Below are 23,859 nucleotides of genomic sequence, written 5' to 3'. Positions count from 1 at the left end.
CTCCTGGCACTTATCCGTGTAAGCGGAACAAGTGCTACACATGCCCTTACACTTCCTCCCTTACCACCATTCAGGGCCCCAAACAGTCCTTCCAGGTGAGGCATCACTTCACCTGTGAATCGACTGGGGTGATATACTGCGTCCGGTGCTCCCGATGTGGCCTTTTATATATTGGTGAGACCCGACGCAGACTGGGAGACCGCTTCGCTGAACATCTACGCTCTGTCCGCCAGAGAAAGCAGGATCTCCCAGTGGCCACACATTTTAATTCCACATCCCATTCCTATTCTGACATGTCTATCCACAGCCTCCTCTACTGTAAAGATGAAGCCACACTCAGGTTGGAGGAACAACACCTTATATTCCGTATGGGTAGCCTCCAACCTGATGGCATGAACATTGACTTCTCTAACTTCCGCTAGGCCCCACCTCCCCCTCGTACCCCATCTGTTACTCTTTTTTATGCACACATTCTTTGTCTCACTCTCCTTTTTCTCCCTCTGTCCCTCTGAATATACCTCTTGCCCATCCTCTGGGTCACCCCCCCCCGTCTTTCTTCCCGGACCTCCTGTCCCATGATCCTCTCGTATCCCCTTCTGCCTATCACCTGTCCAGCTCTCGGCTCCATCCCTCCCCCTCCTGTCTTCTCCTATCATTTTGGATCTCCCCCTCCCCCTCCAGCTTTCAAATCCCTTACTCACTCTTCCTTCAGTTAGTCCTGACGAAGGGTCTCGGCCTGAAACGTCGACTGCGCCTCTTCCTATAGATGCTGCCTGGCCTGCTGCGTTCACCAGCAACTTTGATGTGTGTTCCCAGATATAATAGTGGCCAAAGGACCTAGGGTAATGGATGAACCGAAGGAAATTTATATTAGGCAGGAAATGGTGTTGGATAGACTGTTGGGTCTGAAGGCTGATAAGTCCCCAGGACGTGATGGTCTGCATCCTGGGGTACTTAAGGAGGTGGCTTTAGAAATCATGGATGCATTGGTAATCATTTTCCAAAGTTCTATAGATTCAGGATCAGTTCCTGTGGATTGGAGGGTGGCTAATGTTGCCCCTCTCTTCAAGAAGGGAGGAAGAGAGAAAACAGGGAATTATAGACCGGTTAGCCTGACGTCGGTGGTGGGAAAGATGCTGGAGTCTATTATAAAAGATGAAATTACGACACACATGGATAGCAGTAACAGGATCGGTCTGAGTCAGCATGGATTTATGAAGGGGAAATCATGTTTGACTAATTTTCTGGAATTTTTTGATGATGTAATTATGAAAATGGACAAGGGAGAGCCAGTGGACGTAGTGTACCTGGACTTTCAGAAAGCCTATGATAAAGTCCCACATAGGAGATTAGTGGGCAAAATTAGGGCACATGGTATTGGAGGCAGAGTACTGATATGGATTGAAAATTGGCTGGCTGACGGAAAACAAAGAGTAACGATTAACGGGTCCCTTTTGGAATGGCAGGCGGTGACCAGTGGGGTACCATAGGGTTCAGTGCTGGGACCACAGCTGTTTACAATATATATTAATAATTTAGATGAGGGAATTAAAGGTAACATTAGCAAATTTGCCAATGACACAAAGCTGGGTGGTAGTGTGAAATGTGAAGAGGATGTTATGAGAATGCAGAGTGACTTGGACAGGCTGGGTGAGTGGGCAGATGCAGTTTAATGTAGATAAATGTGAGGTTATCCACTTTGGTGGTAAGAACGGGAAGGCAGATTATTATCTAAATAGAGTCATGTTAGGAAAAGGGGAAGCACAACGAGATCTAGGTGTTCTTGTACATCAGTCACTGAAAGCAAGCATGCAAGTAAAGCAGGCAGTGAAGAAAGCTAATAGTATGCTGGCCTTCATAACAAGGGGAATTGAGTATAAGAGCAAAGAGGTCCTTCTGCAGTTGTACAGGGCCCTGGTGAGACCACACCTGGAATACTGTGTGCATTTTTGGTCTCTAAATTTGATGAAGGACATTCTTGCTATTGAGGGAGTGCAGCGTAGGTTCACAAGGTTAATTCCCGGGATGGCAGGACTGTCATATGTCGAAAGATTGGAGCCACTGGGCTTGTATACTCTGGAATTTAGAAGGCTGAGAGGGGATCTTATTGAAACATATAAGATTATTAAGGGATTGGACACGCTTGGAGACAGGAAGCATGTTCCCGCTGATGGGTGAGTCCAGAACCAGAGACAAGAATAAGGGTAGGCCATTTAGAACAGAGTTGAGGAAAAACTTTTTCACCCAGAGAGTGGTGGATGTATGGAATGCTCTGCCCCAGAAGGCTGTGGAGGCCAAGTCTCCGGATGCTTTCAAGAAAGAGATGTATAGAGCTCTTAAAGATAGCGGGATCAAAGGTTATGGGGATAAGGCAGGAACTGGATACTGATTGTGGATGATCAGCCGTGATCACAGTAAATGGCGGTGCTGGCTCGAAGGGCCGAATGGCCTACTCCTGCACCTATTGTCTATTGTCTATTGTCCTATTGTCCTCTCTCCTCTCCAATCAGATTCTTTCTTCTCCAGCCCTTGACCCTGTCCTCACCCACCTGGCTTCACCTATCACCTTCCAGCTAGCCTCCTTCCTCCATCCCCCACCTTTTAATTCAGACATCTCCCCCCTTCCGTCTCAGTCCTGATGAAGGCTCTCAGACCGAGATGTTGACTGTTCCATAGATGCTGCCTGACCTGCTGAGTTCCTCCAGCAATTTTGTGCATGTTATTTTGATTTCCGGCATCTGCAGACTTTGTCATGTCTGTGCTTTACAGTATATTAAGTGTTGTTTTGTGGGATTACATGCATGCATTATATAGTCTGCCCTACAGTGACACTGTTGAGTACATAATGTTTGTTTAAATCAGAATCAGAATCAGAATCAGAATCAGAATCCTTTATTTTCGCCAAGTATGTGGACATACAACGAATTTGTTGCCGGTTTCCCTGAGCTCTCGCTGTAGAGAATCAAAAAGCAAACAATAGTGCAAATAATCGTGAACTACATACAATGATGTATACCTGTGTATGTACAGGTGGACTTGGTTTATAATAGACTAAAATTCAAGCGTTCATAAGACTGATGGCATACGGAAAGAAACTGTTCTTGTACCTATTTGTCCTGGCATACAGTGATCTAAAGCGCCTACCAGAAGGAAGGAGTTGGAACAGGTGATGTCCAGGGTGTGATGGGTCTACAATGATGCTGCTTGCTCGCTTCCTGACTCTAGATGCATACAAGTCCTGGATCGAGGGCAGCTTCACACCAATAATCCTTTCCGCAGCCCTGACGGTTCTTTGGAATCTATTCTTGTCTTGTTTGGTAGCTGATCCAAACCAGACAGTGATGGATGAACAGAGAACAGACTGGATTATTCCTGAATAGAATCCAACAGGTTTTACCATTCATGAGGAAATCTGCAGATGCTGGAAATTCAAGCAGCACACACAAAAAGCTGGTGGAACGCAGCAGGCCAGGCAGCATCTATAGGAAGAAGCACAGTTGATGTTTTGGGCTGAGACCCTTCATCAGGACTAACTGAAAGGAGAGATAGTAAGAAATTTGAAAGTGGGAGGGGGAGAGGGAGATCCGAAATGACAAGAAACGACAGGAGGCGGAGGGATAGAGCTAAGAGCTGGAAAGTTGATTGCAAAAGGGATTCAAGGCTGGAGAACGGAGGGGATCATGGGACGGGAGGCCTAGGGAGAAAGAAAGGGGGAGGGAGCACCAGAGGAGGATATAGTGAGAGCAGGCAAGGAGTTATTGTGAGAGGGACAGAGAGAGAAAAAAGGGAAAATAATAAATAAATACATAAATAAAAAAACAAACAAACAAACAAATAAATAAATAAATAAATAAGGGATGGGGTAAGAAGGGGAAGAGGGACATTAACGGAAGTTAGAGAAGTCAATATTCATGCCATCAGGTTGGAGGCTACCGAGACAGAATATAAGGTGTTGTTTCTCCAACCTGAGTGCGGCTTCATCTTGACAGTAGAGGAGGCCGTGGATAGACATATCAGAATGGGAATGGGATGTGGAATTAAAATGTGTGGCCACTGGGAGATCCTGCTTTCTCTGGCGGACAGAGCGTAGGTGTTCAGTGAAACGGTCTCCCAGCCTGTGTTGGGTCTCGCCAATATATAGAAGGCCGCACTGGGAGCACCAGATGTAGTATATCACCCCAGCCGACTCACAGGTGAAGTGTTGCCTCACCTGGAAGGACTATCTGGGGCCCTGAATGGTGGTGAGGGAGGAAGTGTAAGGGCATGTGTAACACTTGTTCCACTTACAAGGATAAGTGCCGGGAGGGAGATCGGTGGAAAGGGATGGGGGGGACGAATGGACAAGGGAGTTGTGTAGGGAGCGATCCCTGCGGAATGCAGAAAGGGGGGAGGGGAGGGAAAGATGTGCTTGGTGGTGGGATCCCGTTGGAGGTGGCGGAAGTTACGGAGAATAATATGTTGGACCTGGAGGCTGGTGGGGTGGTAGGTGAGGACAAGGGGAACCCTATCCCTAGTGGGGTGGCGGGAGGATGGGGTGAGAGCAGATGTGCGTGAAGTGAGAGAGATGCATTTGAGAGCAGAGTTGATGGTGGAGGAAGGGAAGCCCCTTTCTTTAAAAAAGGAGAACATCTCCTTTGTCCTGGAATGAAAAGCCTCATCCTGAAAGCAGATACGGCAGAGACGGAGGAATTGCGAGAAGGGGATAGCATTTTTGCAAGAGACAGGGTGAGAAGAGGAATAGTCCAGGTAGCTGTGAGAGTCAGTAGGCTTATAGTAGATATCAGTAGATAAGCTGACTCCAGAGATAGAGACAGAAAGATCAAGAAAGGGGAGGGAGGTGTCGGAAATGGACCAGGTAAACTTGAGGGCAGGGTGAAAATTGGAGGCAATGTTTATGAAGTCAACGAGCTTAGCATGCGTGAGGTTTTACCATTGTGGTCTTCCACAATGTCTTGTGAAAGATATTAGGTTACACTTTGGTGGAGACAGAGGAGAATGCAGCTGATGGCATCTTTAGCAGCACATTGAATGCTGAGGGAACACTTCAGTGAAACTCCCCAGTCAGGAAGACTTTTGCCTTGCAGGCTTTGATGCCTGGAGAGCCACATGAATACGTAGGGATTCGAGGGATTTGGACCATGTACAGCCAGAAGGGATTTGACTTAACTTGGCCAGCATTGTCATTGTGGGCCAAAGGGCCTGTTCCTGAGCTGTACTTTTATGTCCTTCGTTTATCTCTTCTTTGGCAAAGAAGTAAGGCTGCCAGGTGTGGATTAGGATTTGAGAGGCTGTGTTTGTTTTCAGACAATCAGTGAAGTTTGATATTCGTCACCAGTCATGCCCACTGGTTTCGTACAGCTCCATCCATTTGAATGCGGTAGGATGCTACCTGGTCTAGAGGGCATGCGCTATCAAGAGTGGTTGGACAAGCTTAAATTGTTCTCTCTGGCTGAGGGGAGATCTGAGAGAGATTTACAAGATTATGAGAGGCATAAATGGAGTAGACAGGGATTATCTGTTTCCCAGGGTAGAATTGTCTAATACTGGAGACCATGCATTGAAGGTGAGAGGGGGTAGGTTCAAGGGGGATGTGAGAGGTTTGTTTTTCACTCAGAGTGCGGTGGATGCCTGGACTGCACTGCCTGGTATGGTGGTAGAGGCAAATACACTGGAGGCTTTTAAGAGACGTTTAGATAGGCACATGGATGTGAGGAAGATGGAGGGATAATCCCTCTTGCATAGGTAAGAAGGATTTGATTTTGGGAGGTTTCTGATTTACTTGTTATTGGGTTTGGCACAACATTGTAGGCCAAAAGGCCTGTTTCTGGGCTGTACTGTTCTGTTTTCTGTGTTGTCTGACTCAAACAGATGGAGTCAGACTGGTGGAGTTGTTCTTGAATGAAGGGCACAGTAGTCAATGTGATTAAAGATGTCACAGAAAGTTCACAAACAGACCATCAAATTCTTGCAGAAAATTGCATGCAAAATGGCAAATACAGGAAGGAATGCCAGAAAAGGCAAAATAATGTGGATCATTCAAATTTTTCTTCATTTAAACAGAAGCTGAGCTCTCATTGCACACTGTATATCCATATTGTTAATTTTCATTCACCTCCTCCGAACAGAGAATTCTTCTCGGCCTATTGGAGAAACCTTCAGGAGGATATATGTGAGATTATCATATTGAATTTGTTGCTCATATGGAGAGGGGAAAGGGAGAGGCTTTATTATACTGCTGTGTAACACAGTTGTCTCTTGCAGATGTCTTTGAATGTAGGAGACTGACAAAGTAACTAATGACATAATGTGCAAAAATATAGACGGCCAGCTGCATCCTATGCACTGAACCACTCCGAATTTTTCTTTTCTTTTTTAACACAAAATGATATATTTTATCATATTGAAAATATTATAGATGAACAGATAGCAAAGATACCAATTCCCTCAGGCACAACATAGGTCAATCTCAAAAGAGTGTAAGGTGACATTTCCACAGTGCTTAAAAATATGCAATGCCCAGGGAGCTGTGCTGGAGGTCTTGGGCTTTAGTTATTGTTGAAGATTTCAGTTGAAGGACAATGATGAAGTGGACATTGGTGTCTGCCCCCAGCTAGCTTGCTCCAAAATATCTAGCAAAAGTTACTTAAAATCTGGCATGCGTTGTTCTATTACCTGTAACAGTCCTGTGAGTGTATAGGTATTTTTTCAAAAGTGGGTAAAGAAGTGCATCATAAGCAGAACTCAGCATGGAACTCACAATGGAAGGAATCCCTGGAATGTTTACCTTCAGCAACAATGTCCATTCTTCTGTGGTTTTACAAGTGTTTAAAAAGAAACAAAAAGCTACTGCAGTGCTCCAACAGCTGTGTAGTTAGGGCCTTCAGCTGCTCAAAAGGTTCAAAGGTTCAAAGTACAGTTATCATCAAAGTATGTACAATACATCCCCCCACAGGCAGCCACGAAACAAAGAAACACCATGGAGCCTATAAAAAGAAAGTATCAAATACCCAATGCCCAGAAAACCAACAAGTTGTGCAAAGAGCAAACAATTAACACACAGAATACTAAACATCAAACTGTAGATTCCCCGAAAATGGCCCAGAAGTGACAGCTTAGGCTGCACACTCACTCTAATCCTTGCCAAACTCCCCAAGAGATGCAAAAGTCACAGAGTGTTCAGTCAGCTCAAAAATACGTCATCAAAATGGAAGTTACAGACTGCAATGGGTCGCACTTCAGGAGAAGAAGCATATTGAAAAGAAGAAGTAGTAGTAATTTCGTGAGCCGTCTGCAGGATATCGCTTTTGATCACAATTCAAATCTCAGAACCCTGACTCCAAAAAGGTTCCTTTGGCCGTTTAGAATTGAGCTGAATTGATCCAATATTTTTAAAAGAATTGTGCTTTGCTGGAAACTATTTAATATCCTCAAGTGGAAGAATTGAATTTCTGGATAGTAGTACAATTAACGCCATGCCAAAGTTTTAGAAGTTACATCACTGCACAAAAAATGCTGTCAGAGGAAGTGATGATGATTAATCTACTGAAAATCCAAATGGTACAGTTTATTAATCTAATATCCTTCAATAGTAAAATACGCTTGTTTAAAATACCCCAAAATTTATCATCTTAAATAAAAATATTTCTCTGAAGAATTCTCTGGGTATCAGTCATGTATGAAGTAGAAAGCTTAATTTAGACTTTTGATCAAACTGTCTGACCAGATAATTCCCACTCTCCCCTCATACCCTACACCCTTTTCCTAAATCCTATAAGTCCCAAGAAAGGCAGAAAAATTAGGCAATAAAACAGAAAATGCTCTCAAATAATCCAAATTGGCTCAAACCAGCCGAGAAGATTATACGTGCCAGAAGTTATTTCAAAAGTTCATTCCTGTCTACATTATTTAATCTCTGCTCCAGTTGAACTCCCTCCTTGAAGAAATGTAGAGTGTGCACAAACCAAAGTATCTGCCAAAGCATTGTCAAAGTCCATAGTTCCAGAAGAATCATGACCACTTTGTATCTGTAATAAATCTACATAAACTTCACCAAGTCAACCCTTTTCCACATGACATCAAAGTCTAATAAACTAAACTCCAGAGTCACTTCTCAGCTGAGTTTTTTTTGTTTGCTGTCTATCATGAGATACCTTTCTATCTGCATCAAAAGAGTTTTTCAGAAATTTGTCTCTCAGACTTCAGTGAGACTGTCACTTCTCCTCACTCCCTACGCCTATATGGATCGTGTTCCAACTTATTTGGGTAGGAAATATGTCTGAAGGATAATTACTGTGATATGGCATTTTCACAGCCAGTGAAAGTCCTGATACCACGTCTTGGTAAGAACAGAAGAAATAGAAGCAAGGGTAAACCATTTGGTCCCCCGTGCCTGTTCTGCATTTCAGTGGAATCCAAATCCATCTACCTCAGTGGCACTTTCCTACATGAAGCCCATATCCCTTCAGTTACTTAACATCTAAAATCCATCAATTCTGGTCTTGAAAAGACTCAGCTACTGAGTCTCTACAACCCTCTTAGGTGGAGAACTCCAAAGATCCATTGGATGAAGGAGCTTCTTCTCACCTCAGTGCTAAATATCAGCCCCTTGTTTTGAGAGATTTACCCGTGCTTCTAGGGATTCCAGCTCTGGGGAATATCATCTCCACATTTACCTATCAAGCCACATAAAATTGGTACATGTGCAATGAGATCATCATTGCCTGGTCGGGTCAAAAATCATCCTTTGTCACTGTGCAAGGAGATGTCTTTCCCTGTTGAGTGAGACTTAATATTGAACTCAACAATCCCAGATATTTAGCAATTCCAAATGAGCAACCTTGAGGCTGATCCCTGCTCCCAATCCCTATGTTCTTTCAAAGTTCATGTTTCAGCATATATAAGACCGTAACACCATAAGATATTGGAGCAGAATTAGGCCATTTGGCCCATCGAGTCTGCTCCGCCATTTCATCGTGGCTGATCCATTTCCCACTCAGACCAATCTCCTGCCTTCTCCCCATATCCCTTCATGCCCCGACTAATCAAAAATCTATCAACCACTGCCTTATATATAATCAATGACTTAGTCTCCACAGCTGCCCATGGCAACAAATTCCACAGATTCACCACTTCAGGCTGAAGAATTTCCTCCTCATCTCCATTCTAAATAGACGTCCCTCTATTCCGAGACTGTACCCTCTGCTTTTAGATCCCTCCAGCATGGGAAGCACCCTCTCTGTATCTATTATATCAAGGCCTTTATAACATTTGATAAGTTTCAATGAGATCCCCCTCATTCTTCTGAATTCCAGTGAAGACAGGCCAAGGGCCATCAAACACTTCGGTTTAAAGGTTTATTCTTATGGTAATTTAAGATTATTATTCATCTTCTTGCGTTTACACCTTCTCCAGATTTAACTTTTATAATTTCCTAATCTCTTATCAATTTCTGCAATTTACACTATTGCCCATTTGTCTATAAAATCTCTCCTCTACTCTTCTACTAATCTAATCTTCCCGAGCCCATTCCCCTCCCCTCAGTCTCAAGCTCAACCCTGCTCTGTACCTGAAAATATGTTTTACGTCTAATATTTCCCAGTTCTAACGGAAGGTAATGGACATGAAATGTCAACTCTTTGTCTCTCTCCACAGCCCCTAACTGCCCTGCTGAACATTTACTCTTCACTTAATGAGTAGATTTTTTTGACTCTGTCAGCTGGCTAGTGGCCTTTTTTGAATTACAAGCAGCTAGGTTAAGATTTTGTAAAAAAGGTGAAACAGGTTGCATATTAATAGACTTTCATTAATATCCTTAAATTAGAGCCTCAAAGGGCAGTAAAATTCTTCTATGTAGCAACCAATATGAACTGAGCAGTCTGACTTTAGAAACAACAATGTGCAAATGGAGAACAAATAATGCCCACCAGGGCACCATGAATTTCATCTTTGTGATATTGAAATGGCATCTTCTACATCTCTTTGAGAAAGCAGACAAGTCTTTGGAGTTAAAAGGACGCAGATACTACAAATCGGAAATGAATGTACAAATCACTATTAAGATTTAGCACATCAAATAGCATCTATAGAGAGAGCAAGAGAGAAGGATTCAATGGCTTTTCATTAGATCTAAAAGCTGAGCAAATAAATGTACTTTGAAGATGCAGAGAAAGGGAGGGTCAGAAACTGTAATATTAGTTTCATTCTGTATTTGTTCTTCTAACATGCCTGCTTGTTTCTGTTCCCTCCATCCAGAACCAAGGATCTCCACCCTATCATAGAATCATAGAGTCATGGAAAGGTACAGCACAGAAGCAGACCCTTTGGCCCATCTAGTCTGTGCCAAACCATTTAAACTGCCTACCCATATTGACTTGCACTGGGACGATAGTCCTCCATACCCCTACCATCGATGTACCTCTCCAAATTTATCTTAAACATTTAAATCAAGCTCATATGTTTTACTTGTGCTGGCAGCTTGTTTCACACTGAGTGAAGAAGTTTCCCCTCATGTTCCACCCTCTGAGTGAAGAACCTTCCCCTCATGCTCCCCATAAACTTTTCACCTTTCACCCTTAACCCATGACACCCAGCTGTAGTCCCACCCAACCTCAGTGGAAATTATAGTTTTTCTTTCCACCACTCCTCCCTAGGAGGCTTGAAACACATGTTCATTATATTTTCCCCAGTTCTGATGAAGGATGCATTAACCGTTTCCCTCTCCGTAGATGCCGCCTGATGTGCTTCTGACATTTTCTGTTTTTGAGGCCGTTGAGGCCTTGGCGTAACTTTCCTTGTGAATCAAAGCACCATGACTAGAGCAGTGGTCCCTCAGCATTGTACTGGACTATCAGCCCGGCTATGGGTAAAGCTCTCTGAAGTGGTGCCTGAACATACATCTGATCAACCGGTGAGAGCCGTTTCGGCACTCCAAGATTGTGCCATTGCTGCTGGGAATTAATAGCTCAGCTTAGATTATATACTGTACCTATGAATCTGTAACTAAAGCCAGTGAGTTCTCCAACATGCCCCAGGCAAGTTAGAGCCTTATTCGACTGAGGTAGTGTATCAATTCTCTGTAACTATTGACAGAGGAGAGTTTTAGCTGTCTATGGTCACTGGGAAGTAGATGTTGATGGGAGAAGTGGGAGCAGGGATTCTCAGGCCTTTTCCAGAATGAACTCACTTGTTTCCCCCTCAAAACTTTGTTTTTATTTTCAAAAGTCATGGGCATGTTGAGGCTTAAGACTCTTGGTGGTAGTCAGTCCATCCATGCATTAAGTTAATTAGCCGAGTCTCAGCTCGGGTATCAGGTGCCAGTGAGCTGCCCGGAGTGTTCTAATCTGGGCATTAAGATACGACTTTCCCCGGTTCCTCTCATGACGGTGAGTTGATTTGATGAAGGTGGAATTTCAGTCTTCACAAAGTCAAGGACCTGTAGATGCCCTGATATTAAGCCCTGAATAAGTTCGCAAAAGCTTTTGGCTATAGTAATCAACCATAGATTCCCAATAGTGAAGAGCAGATTTGCTGATGCAGTAAGTGCCCTTTGTAATTATAACCACCTCATTAATGATCAATCGGAACCTAATGTTTGATGAATTGTATTTTTGCTGATGATCGTCATCGCATTCTGGACATTATTCTCCTTTCCTTCTGGGACTTGGTGGTGAAGATGCCAATCACCTGGGCTTTTGCGTAGTTGTTTGCTTCCGATAGATTTGGGGGTGAGAACTCATGCCAATAGTTGGTGCCATCAAGATAGTACCCCTTGAATTAAAAGAGGATTTTTCTTTGCATAGCTGGCACCAGTCACAAGGTAACAAATCAGCTCAAGTCGATGTGTGACATTGAACTGAAAGATATATTTCCTGTTTACAAAATTAATATGGCCACTATTGCGTTGAGCTCTCATTAAGGTCCTCAATAGCAACAATTTTGCTGTTTCTTAAGAATATAACTTAGAATACAAGAAACATAAGCAGCAGTAAGCCACTAAAGCTGCTCTGGCACTCTACACAATCAAGGACAATCTTTAGCTTCAGCACCCAGTTTCCTGCATTACCCCTCTGACCATTGATTTCACTTGATACATAATCTCCCAAGTGTCTGAGCCTTATCAACCTCCTGGTGTAGATAATTCCAAACACTTACATCTCTCTGGGTGTAGAAATTTCTCACAATTTTCGTTTTGAATGGTTAACTCCTTGTTTCGAGACTGTGACCCTTGGGTCTAAACACAGCAGCCAAGGAAAACATCAGCTCCATATTGATCCTGTTATGGCTCTGACAAATTGTGTATGTTTCATCACCTGGTCAGGACTTAATTTGTGCTTGCCTCCTGCCAGTAAACAAGGAATTGATTAGCCTTCTGGAATGAGACAGGGGAAAAGTTATCCCTGCTTCCATCCACTGGCTGTGTCCCAAAGGAATGTTGCATGTTTCAATAAATTTAGTTCAATAGTTCCATTTAGTATCTGAGAATGCATACAATATACATCCTGAAATTCTTGCTTCTTGCAGACATCCACAAAAACAGAAGGGTACCTCAAAGAATGGGTGACAGTCAAAGCGTTACAACCCCGAAGCTCCCCATTCCTCCTTCCCACTGACAAGCAGCTGCAAGCGTCAACCCTCCCCCTTCCCCGCCTACTACAACAACAAGCCTCAGCACCTTCCACTCACCAAGTAAGCAATAGCAAAACCCCAGAGACAAAACAAAACAAAAGAAAAACAACTCGTTGATTGCGAATTTAAAGTCTGCCACTTCGCTTTTTTTTCCCCCAAGTTCTCCAACTCAAGAATCGGCAGCAAACTCTCCCAAGCCATTGGGGGGGGGGGGTGTCCAAGTAGAGACCTCCAACCATCCGCTTATCATGATATTCTGTTTTCTCCTGCGATGCCTCAGTGACCAACACCAGCATAGAATCGCAAAGCCGCAGCACACCTCTCATTCCTCTAAACGCAAGACAGGACACGTCCAGCTTGCTTAATCTGTCCTTACACAAAAAAGTGCATCATCCAAGCACTCAGTTCCTGCTGTTCTCCTTGAACAGGAACCCTTTACTGGCACGTATATGAAATCACAGAAGTTAAACTGACTTTTTCTCTACTATGATAATCAGGAGCTCTCCCAATCTCAGACCCAGTGTTAGCTGTTACAAATCTGGCATTAAAGACCTCAAAATGGAAACTGCTAATTGCTAGCCAGTTGAAGATTAAAGTAAAAATAAGAATGGCAGAAGATGGCACCCCCCAAGGTCAACCAGGTCCCAAAGCAATGCCTGTGTATCGCCAGTGGTTTAACTTCTCATTCTGGTATTGCGGAGCGCCCCCCCCCCCACGCCAAGCAACCACGAGTGACGTAAACCAGAATAACTTGAAACAAAACGCTGTCGCCGGCGAATCAATATTTTATACTCTGTTAGTGAAAGGCTCTTTTTGTGGTTTGTAGATGTAGTCACTATTCTTCATTGTGTGACTTCCTTCTGACTTCCCCTTAAGTAAAATACAGTTAGTATTTTCTGTTTAATTAATAGCAAAAATAATAAACAAGCAGAGTTATTTAGATCTAGATTACAACTGTCTGCTTGTAGTACACGACTTGCTATCTCCAAATCTGATAAGATTAGTCCAGCAGTGTGTGAACATAGGACAGAGAAGAGTACAGCACAGGAAAGGCACTTCAGCCAATGATGCTGTCCAAACTAACTAAACTAATCCTTTCTGCCTGCATATACGCAAAACCATAAGATATAGGAGCAGAATTATTCTCTGCATAATCTAAGAGCCTTTTAAAAACCCCTATCATACCTGAACCCTCATCACCCCTGGCAGTATATTCCAGACATCCACCATTCTCTGCGTAAAACAAAAGCATGCACTGTATGTCTCCTTTGAATACTCCCCCACTCTCCTTACATGCGTACTCTCTAATATTTGACATTATGACTCTGAGGAAAAGATACAAGCTATCTACTCTAGCTATGCCTGTCGTATAAAACTGCTGTCTTATCACTTTATAAGCTTCTGCCAGGTTTCCCTCAGCTTCCGCTGTTTCAGAGAAAACAACCCAAGTTCATCTGACCTCTCCTTAAAGCATGTGCCCTCTAATGCAGGAAACGTCCCGGTAAAGCCTTTGTGCACACTTTCCAAAGCCTCCACATCCTTCCTTCAATGGGGCAACCGGAATTCAATGCAGTACTCTCGATGTGGCCTAACCAGAGTATTGTAAGATTGCAACATAATTTCCTGACTCCTCAACTCACTGCTTGGCTCATAAAGTCAAACCTGATATTCACTTTCTTTACAACCCTATCAACTTCTGCGGCTACTTTTAGGGAGCTAGAGACTTGGGCCCCAATGTCCCTCTGTACATCAACACCACCTTTAATGTGTACCTTCCCTTTATGTCTGAGATCCCAACATGCAACACTTCACACTTGCCTGGATTTGTGTGGCTGGACAAATGGAAAAAAGAGACAACACACAGACAGATCATGGAAAGGGGCACCCTGGACAAAAACAGATAAGGGAGAGATGCATGCAGAAAGAAGGCATGAAGCTGTGGTGAAAGGCAGGAATATAACACAGAAAACAGGAAGGAGTGTAACAGGGCAGACATGAATTGAAATGACCCCTTTTTGTCTGTCTGAAATATTACAGGAGAGCTTGTTGATATTCCATTAATTATTAACTATGGTAACTTAATAGGACATTGTTTACCATATAAAATATAACTTGCCAGATGTAGATATGTGGAAAGTTTGTAAAATACATTTCTTTTAAGGATACAGCAGCATTTATGCCAATATTCACCTCGCGATTTCATTGTGAGATTCTGATTAACTCTCCCATGCCTCAGCAATCTCACAAGTCCAATTGTAGTTCTTGGCATGCCTTTTGGAGCTGTGTCAATAGTTTCAAAAGGGTAGTCTTACTTTAGCTATGAATACTGGGGCAGGCTATCTCCATGGCTACGAAGAAAAGCACTTGGAAATCTCCCATGCGAGCTGTAAAGAGAGGAGCAAGAGAAAGAAAAAAGTAGGAAAGAGAAAAGAATGCATAAAAGAACATGAAGAAAAAGATGAAGATAATATTGTAATGCTGCTTAATAAACCTTCCTTGTTTTTCCAGGAACAGTTGCAATTACAGCATAAATGGAATGCTTAGATATGCAGCTTGTGACTGAAAATCAAACAGTTAAGGCCTGACCAACATCGACAGCTTTATTAGCAGCTTGCTATTTAATAAATACATTTTCCTCCACAGCAGATAGTTGGAGAATTTTGAAAGAAATCCTCAGAACTTTTTCAAAGAGGGGAGAATTTTTGTTTTAGTTCCAGGCCGCTTAACCCTGTTCATTCACTTTCTATGAGCACAGACATACAGAGAAAGGCGAGGTGCTTTGGCTGTGCTTTTATCTTCTCCATCCCACAGGCCAGGAAGTGAATGCAGAATGCTTTTAAACTGTATGGCTCACTATTACAATAAAAACTGCATTTACTTGGTGTCAAATGAGTGTAATTTTGATAAGCACAGTGCTTGGCGTATAATTGCAAAGGACAACGTCCTTCCCACATAATACCTCTCTGTCCAAATGATGATGACGTCGACTTAGACCTGAGAGGCCAGTGTCGGGCATTTTCATGCCTTACAAGGCGCAGTTCGGAAGGCTGTGTGGGGCACCACTCCTCACACAGACATTTCGCAGTATTATTTTACGAGGCCGAGTTGCGAGCTCGACATCAACCTGGCGCGGATGGAGAGCATGCACGGGGGTGGTCTGTCACTGGATCGAACTCAGGAACCTCCATTCTCGAACCCGGTGCTGATCTCACTGTGCCACCAGTCCAAAAATATCACTCAATATCCATCATTCCCAGTGCATAGAATGGACTTCATTTTTAATGTCTTTTAATGTATTTGGGACATAATGGAATTCTCCATTTCAAGCTTTTCCCTTTATTCCATTATGCCTCTCTCATTGTGAGTGAAAGATGCCTGACATTAGTTAGATGCCCGCCATGACTCAAAGTAATGATTTTGCTTCTGAGTCATAAAAGCATTGGTTCAAGTTCCACTTCAGAGACTTGGGTGCATGATCTAGGATGACACCTTGATGTAGTATTGAGAGAATGTGCTGCAGTATCAAATATCCCATCCTTCAAATGGGGCAGTGTATATGTAAGTCTCCATCTGTTCCCTTACGAGATCGTATGACCCCCACTTGAAGAAGCAAAATGAAAGTCTTCTTGGTGTCTTGACAATAGTTATCAGTCAAGCAATCTTACTAAAAATAAATTACTAGCTCATTGTCACATTGCTGTTTTTGGAAAATTGCTAGGTTTAAGTAGTCCTATTTTAAAATAGCAACTGCTCTTCAATAAGTATTAATAAAGGTTGAAGTTGTCCTAAGATCATAAGGCAACCTACATAATTATAGTTTCCTAATCAAGCTATACAGCAAACTTTCTGCAGAAATTACTCATTCTCCTCCCCATCCCCATAGAGGGCCACATAACCTTCTGCTCAACCTCGTCAGGAGCCCAATAGAAATTCACCCCCACAACTTAAGTATATTGATGTGCAAATAAGCTGTGTGTCTTGGCACTGAAATTCACTCTACTTTGTGCTGTGAACCTTGGATCTCTGACTGGAAATCTGATTCAGTGGTAATAAGGGTGTTATATTTGAGCTGCAGAGAAGACTTTAGTTTTGGTCTCTTCTTGTGCATATTATACAGTGAGAATCTGGTCTGACAATTGCAGAACCTATTTGGTTTTCATTGCATCTGTTGCAATGGGATTTAAATTGGATGTATTCTGCAGAAAGTGGGGTGACTCTGGCTGTCTAAAAACCACTGAGGCAAGGCCACAGGCCTGAAACATTGGCTTTTCTTCTTCCCACACCTGCTGCCTGATCTGCTGAGTTTTTCTAAAGTTTTCATAGTGGCTCCCAGAAAGTATGGGTGCTTGAGTTTTTTTTAGCAAAATCCATCCAGCCCATTGAGGTGTGGGTGTAGACATCGAGAATTGTGAAACACTTGGGGCTGGTAAGACAACGCAACGACTTGCTCTGCTGGAAGCAGCTTGAGCGGTGAGCTGTTGGAACATTGCACATAATTTTAAAATAGTCCAAATGAATCCCTGAGAGAACAACCGCTTGACAGAAAAGATTCAACACTGAGACCATTCCTGTTATGATACCGTATCTCCCTGATCTTTCACTTGACATTCTAGGACGACATCTCATCAGCTTGTTTTACAGCTTTGTAATTGCTGTTCAGTTTTGTCATTTCCCAAATCCTTTAGACTGCTCAGCTCATCTGCATCTGAGCGTAACGTATTTAGAAAGGGCAGATGATTGGAAAAGACATTCGGCCTCGTTGTCAAATCCCCAAACTATGTGAAATGTTTAATGTCTCCATCACAAAACCCCCCCTTCCCCCCAAGCCCATCATAAAGTAGTGTAAACCTGAAATACGTTAAACTGCGACTAGTTAGACTATGAAAATAAAAAGTAAAGGTCAAGCACATGCTCATAAACTTGGAAGAAATTACTCTGTATCTTTCTGGGTGAATTGTCATGCAGTGAGTTTCTTTTAAAGTAAGCATAAATAAAGTTGCTCTGAAAGACTGGAAAAGTTAGAAAAACTTAGATTAACTCTTGACAGCAGAACACGTCAGGAAATGCAATTTCTTAGAACTCTGGTCATTGATATCAGGAGTCAGTCCAGAAGAAGCCCTGTTGGATCAGGACAAGCCTGAAGAGCAGAAATTATAAATGTAGGTCACTTGCAGGAATGAAGCTTGCCAGGAAGCTCTGCTCAGAGACAGGAAGCTCTGCTCAGAGACGGCACTCAGGAAACTTTTCACATTAACACAAATGAAAAATACTAAATGTTTACTTGGCCCATGCTGATGGATTGGAAAATGTCAATGTAATTTTTTAAAATTGATATTAGCTTGGTAAAGCAACAGCCAAATGTTACTGGAGCTCTTAAGTAATTATTGTTATCATATTAAAAGAAAAATGTCTCTCACAGTGAAAGAAGAAGAAGTCGGTGACCACAGAGAGGATCATTATTTGGCAATTTATATCAGTTAGACCAGCAAGTTCATCCAATCACAGAGTACATATTCAAAGAAATACAAAAAAAGCCTGGCATTTTTTGCTCTGGAGGTTAGCTGCTCATTGTAACCTCTCTCCCCCAATGGAAAATGATGCATCTCTCCTGTGGGAAGAGAAGGCCTGAAATGTCATTTTTTCCACCCCTCCCCCAATTAGTAAAATGTCCCTGGCCTTTGAGCCAAGGCATGATTTATATAACATCCTGTTGGGTTTGTTTTGTTGCCTTTTATTTCAGTTTTGTTGGATTAAGCTGTGCATTATCACATCGTTTGTTAAAACAGATATGTATTATAAGTATATGGTTAAATATGTTCTAAACTGTCCTGAATATTAAAACAAAAGGCTAAAATATATCGTATTTTTATTTCAGTTTCTCCTGCTTTCTGCAATCTCTGATAATCAATTCCAAATTCATACTTGGAGATGTTTAGATTTGGGAACAAGGAAAAGGAGGAAAGAGTAAAAAGCACAAGATATTTTAGGAGATAAACGAAAGTATCCATTACATAGATTGCTCCCTCCAATATACTGTGTATGCTTTGTGCCATAGGATATTCAGCAGTATATTCAAGCTACTGATCAATGGTGTGTTTAGATAATTAGAAACAGCATTGATTCACATTTTTATACAGCTGAGCTGGGTGAATTATTCCATGATTCCATTACACAAACCTCCTGGGATTGGGAATTTAAATTTTATTGCTTTTGGATGGGAACACACGTGCGCCCATAATGTTATCAGGGGTGGGTGTGTGCATGGACCATTATAGTCCTGCATTAGCAGCGTACTTTGCAGCTGGCTTTTGGAGGGGAAGGAACTGGCCACTGCTTCCGCCCCCTTGGACAGGGTGATGTTGAGTTGTGGACAGAGGCAGGGTTGGTTTAGCAAGCAGGGTTATATATTCCCTTCTCCTCCCAATAATCAGACAAGAAAAATAAATGAACACATTTGCCCATAATATTAAGGACTTATACTCATGTCTTACTAAAAGAATAATATTGGTAAAATTTGGAAGTTGCTGTTTTGGGAAACATCTGCACAGACTCCAAAGATAGTTGCATAATCATGCAGATTGCATTATTCTTGGTTCACATCCAGGGAACCATTATGTACCAAGTTTTTATTTCCAGCGCCTTGGTTTTTTTTATCTGCTGTGTTTTCGGTTATATCAGTCCAAGATAGAAACTCCTTCCAAAGGCTTCTCTGCTCTCCTTCTTGCTGAGGCTCTAAAACAACCATTTCCTAATAGTTTCCTATTGCATCCTGCAGTTAAAGGTTACGATTGAACACAATGATCCTCCAAATTAGGGAAGCCAACACAACAATACATGAGGAGGGCTTGATTGGATGAATTCATCAACAACTTTTGAAGGTGCATCTATTACAATAGGCTTAGCAGAGTCATCCTTGGGAATTTAAATCTGACGGCCTTTGGAGGGGTATGTAGATATGTCCATAACAGTTCTAAGTGGTTGGTGGATTACAATAGTAACCTTCACCTAGTGTTGCACATTTCTACTGGTGATGATATGGGAGGAGCTGTACCTCTGCCTTCAAGCCCTAGGCTAATGTATATGGTCACATTTGTTGAAAGGGGGATTTGGCAAACAGGTTCAAATGTTTCCCCTCTCTCAATATGCAACTGTAAGGAATATTCATTACCAGGTTATGGGCACATTCACCCCATTAAAATTAAATGACGTGCATGGTTTCTTCTAGAAGCCAGCAGGTTCCTATGCATGTCCCTACCTCCAATAGTTGAACTTGTGCCTGGTCACCATTGTGTATAATGTTGCACAAGTGCACAGTGCTCAGTTGAATAATACTGTGCTACGACATTGAGCATAGACAGACAGGAGCTTCGGATTGATGGCTGGAGGACAATCCAATGGTGAGATTAATAAGTGTCCACATCCAAACTTCTTGCTGCCTCTTAAATCTGAACCATCTATGAGTAAATTGTGTATCTCAATTCACAATTTTTGTCTGGTATATTTTACTTTGCACAATTGAGGAGAATCGTTTCGATCCTGCACTGAACTGAGTGGAGGACATTCTTCCACCACAATGAGACATTTGGTGGGAAGAGCATCTGCTTCTTGCTGGGTGACCCTGTGCTTTGTTTTCCTTTCCATGTTGTTCCTCATTTTCTTTCCATTACAGTTGTAAACAAGCATTGTATGGAAACAATTTCTGTCCACACCTCACAGTGCATGAATAGGAGCAAAAATGATTCAGCATTTGCCAGAGCAATCAATCAGGAGAAAGTGAATACTTATGAACATATATAGACAAAGAAAACACTCGATCAATAAGCAATCAAGCAAGCACTTCTCATCTTTTCCCATCTTAGACAATATTGGTAAAAAGGATGTAACGTTTTGCAATTCCTTCAGTATTTTGTCTACCTTCTTAATCTCTCATTCATTGACCAGAGAATCTTATTTACAGCTTGTCCCCATGGTCACCTTGCCTTTACACGGTCAGAGACAGTTCCTCCCCAATCCCCTCTGTTGTTTAACAAGCTTCTTTTCTCTCCATTCCATTTCTGATGAAGGGCTCCTACCTCATGCCTCCTACCTCACCCTGACTTTTCGTTCCTGCTCTAATATTGTCCTTAAAGCTTACCCTATTGATTCTTTCGATCCCAATATCTCTTTATGTGACTCACTGCACAAAATATATTGGTGCACTTTCCTACATCAAAGATGCCATTGATGTGCAATTTCAGTCCTGGAGAAGGACCTCAGCCTGACACATTGACTGTTTATTCATTTCCACAGATGCTGCCTGACCTGCTGAGTTCTTCCAGCATCTTGTCTGTGTTGCTTTGGAATTACAGCATCTGCAGACTTTCTTGGGTTTATATGTGTGAGTTGTTGTTGTTCTCAAACAATTACTGTAGAATTTTACTTATACCCATTGGCTAGAATTCAGAAAAAAGATATTAGCCTTGAGACCAGTTGTTTTTCCCAAATCTGCCTGTACCCTGTACTCTACTCAGTCACTGAACACTTGCCTTTATAGAGGGATTATTCCTCTCTGCAGCCTCAGCCTATCATTTGGTTTTAGTCCCACTTGACCCCATATTCACTCTTCTCCTGTTACATTTACAGAGATTATAACTAGGTCCAACCAGTCCATTAAGGATATAGTTTTGCTTCCAGAAGCTTTGCAACACCTCAGCTTCCTCTGAGGCTCAGAAATTTGCCTGATGATCCTAGGCAGTTTTTATAGATGAATTATAGAAGATATCCTATTCAGATGCATCACAGCTTATCATGGCAAACGCCCTACCCAAGATCACAAAAAATTGCAGAAAGTTATAAACACAGCCCAATCTATAATGGAAACCAACCTGTCCTTCACTGATTCTGTCCACGCTGGTTGCTGCCTCAGGAAAGCAACCAACATAATCAAGGACATTTCCCAAACTCAGTCATTCTCTTAAGAACACATACCACCAAGACATCTTCAATCCTGCTGTTATAAGACTCTTGAACAGGTATCGTGAATGAAAAAGATAAACTTTTGATCCCTCAATCTACGACTTCATGGCCCTTGCATTTTATTGGCCTACCTGCACTGAACTTTCTCTATAACTGCAACAATTTATTCTACATTCTGTATTTTTTTCCCTTTGTACTACCTCAATGTATAAAACTAATATTTTATCCACCTGGATAGCATGCAAAGAAAAGATTTTCACTGTATCGCAGTACGTGATTATAATAAACTAATACCAAAAATCATATTAACATCTGGCACTAATTGACAGCCCAGTCTTAACCACATTCATCATCAATTGAGCATACAGTAAGAATTATATTTAACCTTACCTGTGTAACAGTCACAATGCATGTACACCTTCCATCTATGGGTACAGCCATAATTACATGTAACCCTGATCCACCATAACGATATGTACCTCCACCTGAGGGTACAATTAGAACCACATTTAGTTCATGTGAAGGTACAGTTATAATTACCTTTGCCTGGATCAGAGGTTACAGGTAAAATTATATTTGCATGTACCTAAAGGTGACAGTCTGAATGACACTATTATAGTCGCATATTCCTGTATATAAGGCTCCGATCATAATGACACTATCTAACACCGAAAGGTACAGACACAGTCACATTTAGCCATACCTGAGGGAACATTTACCCACAATGCCTCTTATCCATTTATCCATTATCTCTCTCATCTGCTCAATCCAATTTTGAGCAATAGCCTGTTAAGCTCAGAAGTCAGCAAGTAAAAATGTTTCTCTTGCTCTCTGATGCATAATTTATATAATTAGACTTCCTTCCAAGGCTGTGCATTTTGTTACAACTACCGGGAACGAGCTGCTTCCAGCTCATTTATACAAAGTAATTTTGATGTGTGTCTATGTTATCTTCAGATGCACCATGCCTGCAGGTATCAACATTTTGTCTTTTTGTGCATTTTTCCCAGAATATGATTTTTTTGTGTAATGCTTTTGTGGGTAACTTAATATGTACCTGCAAACCAGATCCAAAATTTGAATCAGTTATAATGGAGTTGACAATCAGGGCAGTGGAAGAAGCAGTACATTACGCAAGGCATTCTTAGTTAGGTGGGGGAAATTGTCAGGGGCAACACTATTTTGGGCTTTTAGTCAGTGACCTGTTCTGGAAAAGATGTTGGCTGAAGAATGGATGACCAGCAGATAGCCTGCTGATATTGTCAGACCCACATGTGGATAAGAAACTTAACGAAGGTATTAGAGGGTAACAGCCCCCAAGTAGTGTATGAGAGCTGTTGATATTAAGCAATCACTGCTCCTGACAGATCAAACCAGACAAAAAAAACACAAGCCTATTGGTGTGGAGTGAACCAATGGAGCTGCAAGAAATTGCTCGTCATTATTTGTAAAACATTTGCTTGCTCCTGTGCATAGCACTTATGACTCGGCTCATTTTGTCCTTGAGGAACCAGCCTAAACACCGTAACCAACATCCTTATTGTATTAATCATGTCTCAGTTCTGTTCCATAGCCATAGCTAAACGTCAGTATACAGAATTTGGAGCCATGTATTTAGTAGCATAATGTTTGAAAACTTTTCTAAAGTTTTTAGTAATATATTTTTCACCACTCGCTGCAAGCATTTCTTTAATTCTTGGTAAATTAGCATCACGAGTGTGGGCGGTTTGTAATGTACCGTAATTCCTGCAACCTAATAACGTAAGTCCAGTCAAGATGGCACCTAGCTACAGATACTGTCGAGGTTACAGCTCAGATTTAGTTGTCTTTTATTGGGATGGCTTTTGGGACAGGGATTGGAGTTAGGAAGCAGGTTATGGTTTAGGGACAGGGATGTGAGGGAATTAAAGGACTGGCAGGAGTCTAAGCTTCTGTTCCAAGTTCAAAGGCCAGCGACATGGAGGTGGTCAGATATTGGGACTACAGGCCAGCGAAGACAAGGGCTGGAAGACCTCCCCAGGTCAGCAGGTCATTTGGAGTTCCATGCATGCAGGAAGCAGGATTGATGGTGACCCTCTAGATATGTAAAGCGGCGAGACCAGGTTTCAAACCCTAGTGTTTGGGTCTCTCATTGGTAGGTCTGGCATTAGAGGCCTGGAGTTCGGGACCTCCTCCACGGTCCTCATTTTTCATCCTCAGTGAGCCCTGTGTCGATACTGAAGCTTCAGACCTGTTGGTTGAATGTAAGTCCAGACCAAAGCCTAAAGGTTGATCAAAGGT

The 23,859-nt window shown here is 42.2% G+C and overlaps 1 long non-coding RNA gene across 2 annotated transcripts in view; it reads right to left on the bottom strand.

Moving 5' to 3' along the window:
- LOC134347572 (uncharacterized) overlaps nt 1-23,859 on the bottom strand; it is a 69,439-nt gene that overhangs the window by 31,731 nt on the left and 13,849 nt on the right. Inside the window, exons 3-4 of one of the 2 annotated variants that reach the window (XR_010018198.1) lie at nt 21,970-22,064; nt 737-837 (exon numbers count right to left, since the gene is read on the bottom strand). This is a non-coding gene — a long non-coding RNA (uncharacterized LOC134347572). Of the gene's footprint in view, nt 1-736; nt 838-21,969; nt 22,065-23,859 lie in introns of those variants that run through there. The other variant, XR_010018199.1, reaches the window with a different exon arrangement.

The sequence above is a fragment of the Mobula hypostoma genome, chromosome 6 (genome assembly GCF_963921235.1).
Source record: "Mobula hypostoma chromosome 6, sMobHyp1.1, whole genome shotgun sequence".
NCBI classification, from domain to species: Eukaryota; Metazoa; Chordata; class Chondrichthyes; order Myliobatiformes; family Myliobatidae; genus Mobula; species Mobula hypostoma.
The sequence above is the reverse complement of the archived record's forward strand: the minus strand, read 5'-3'. Positions and strand labels throughout refer to the sequence as shown.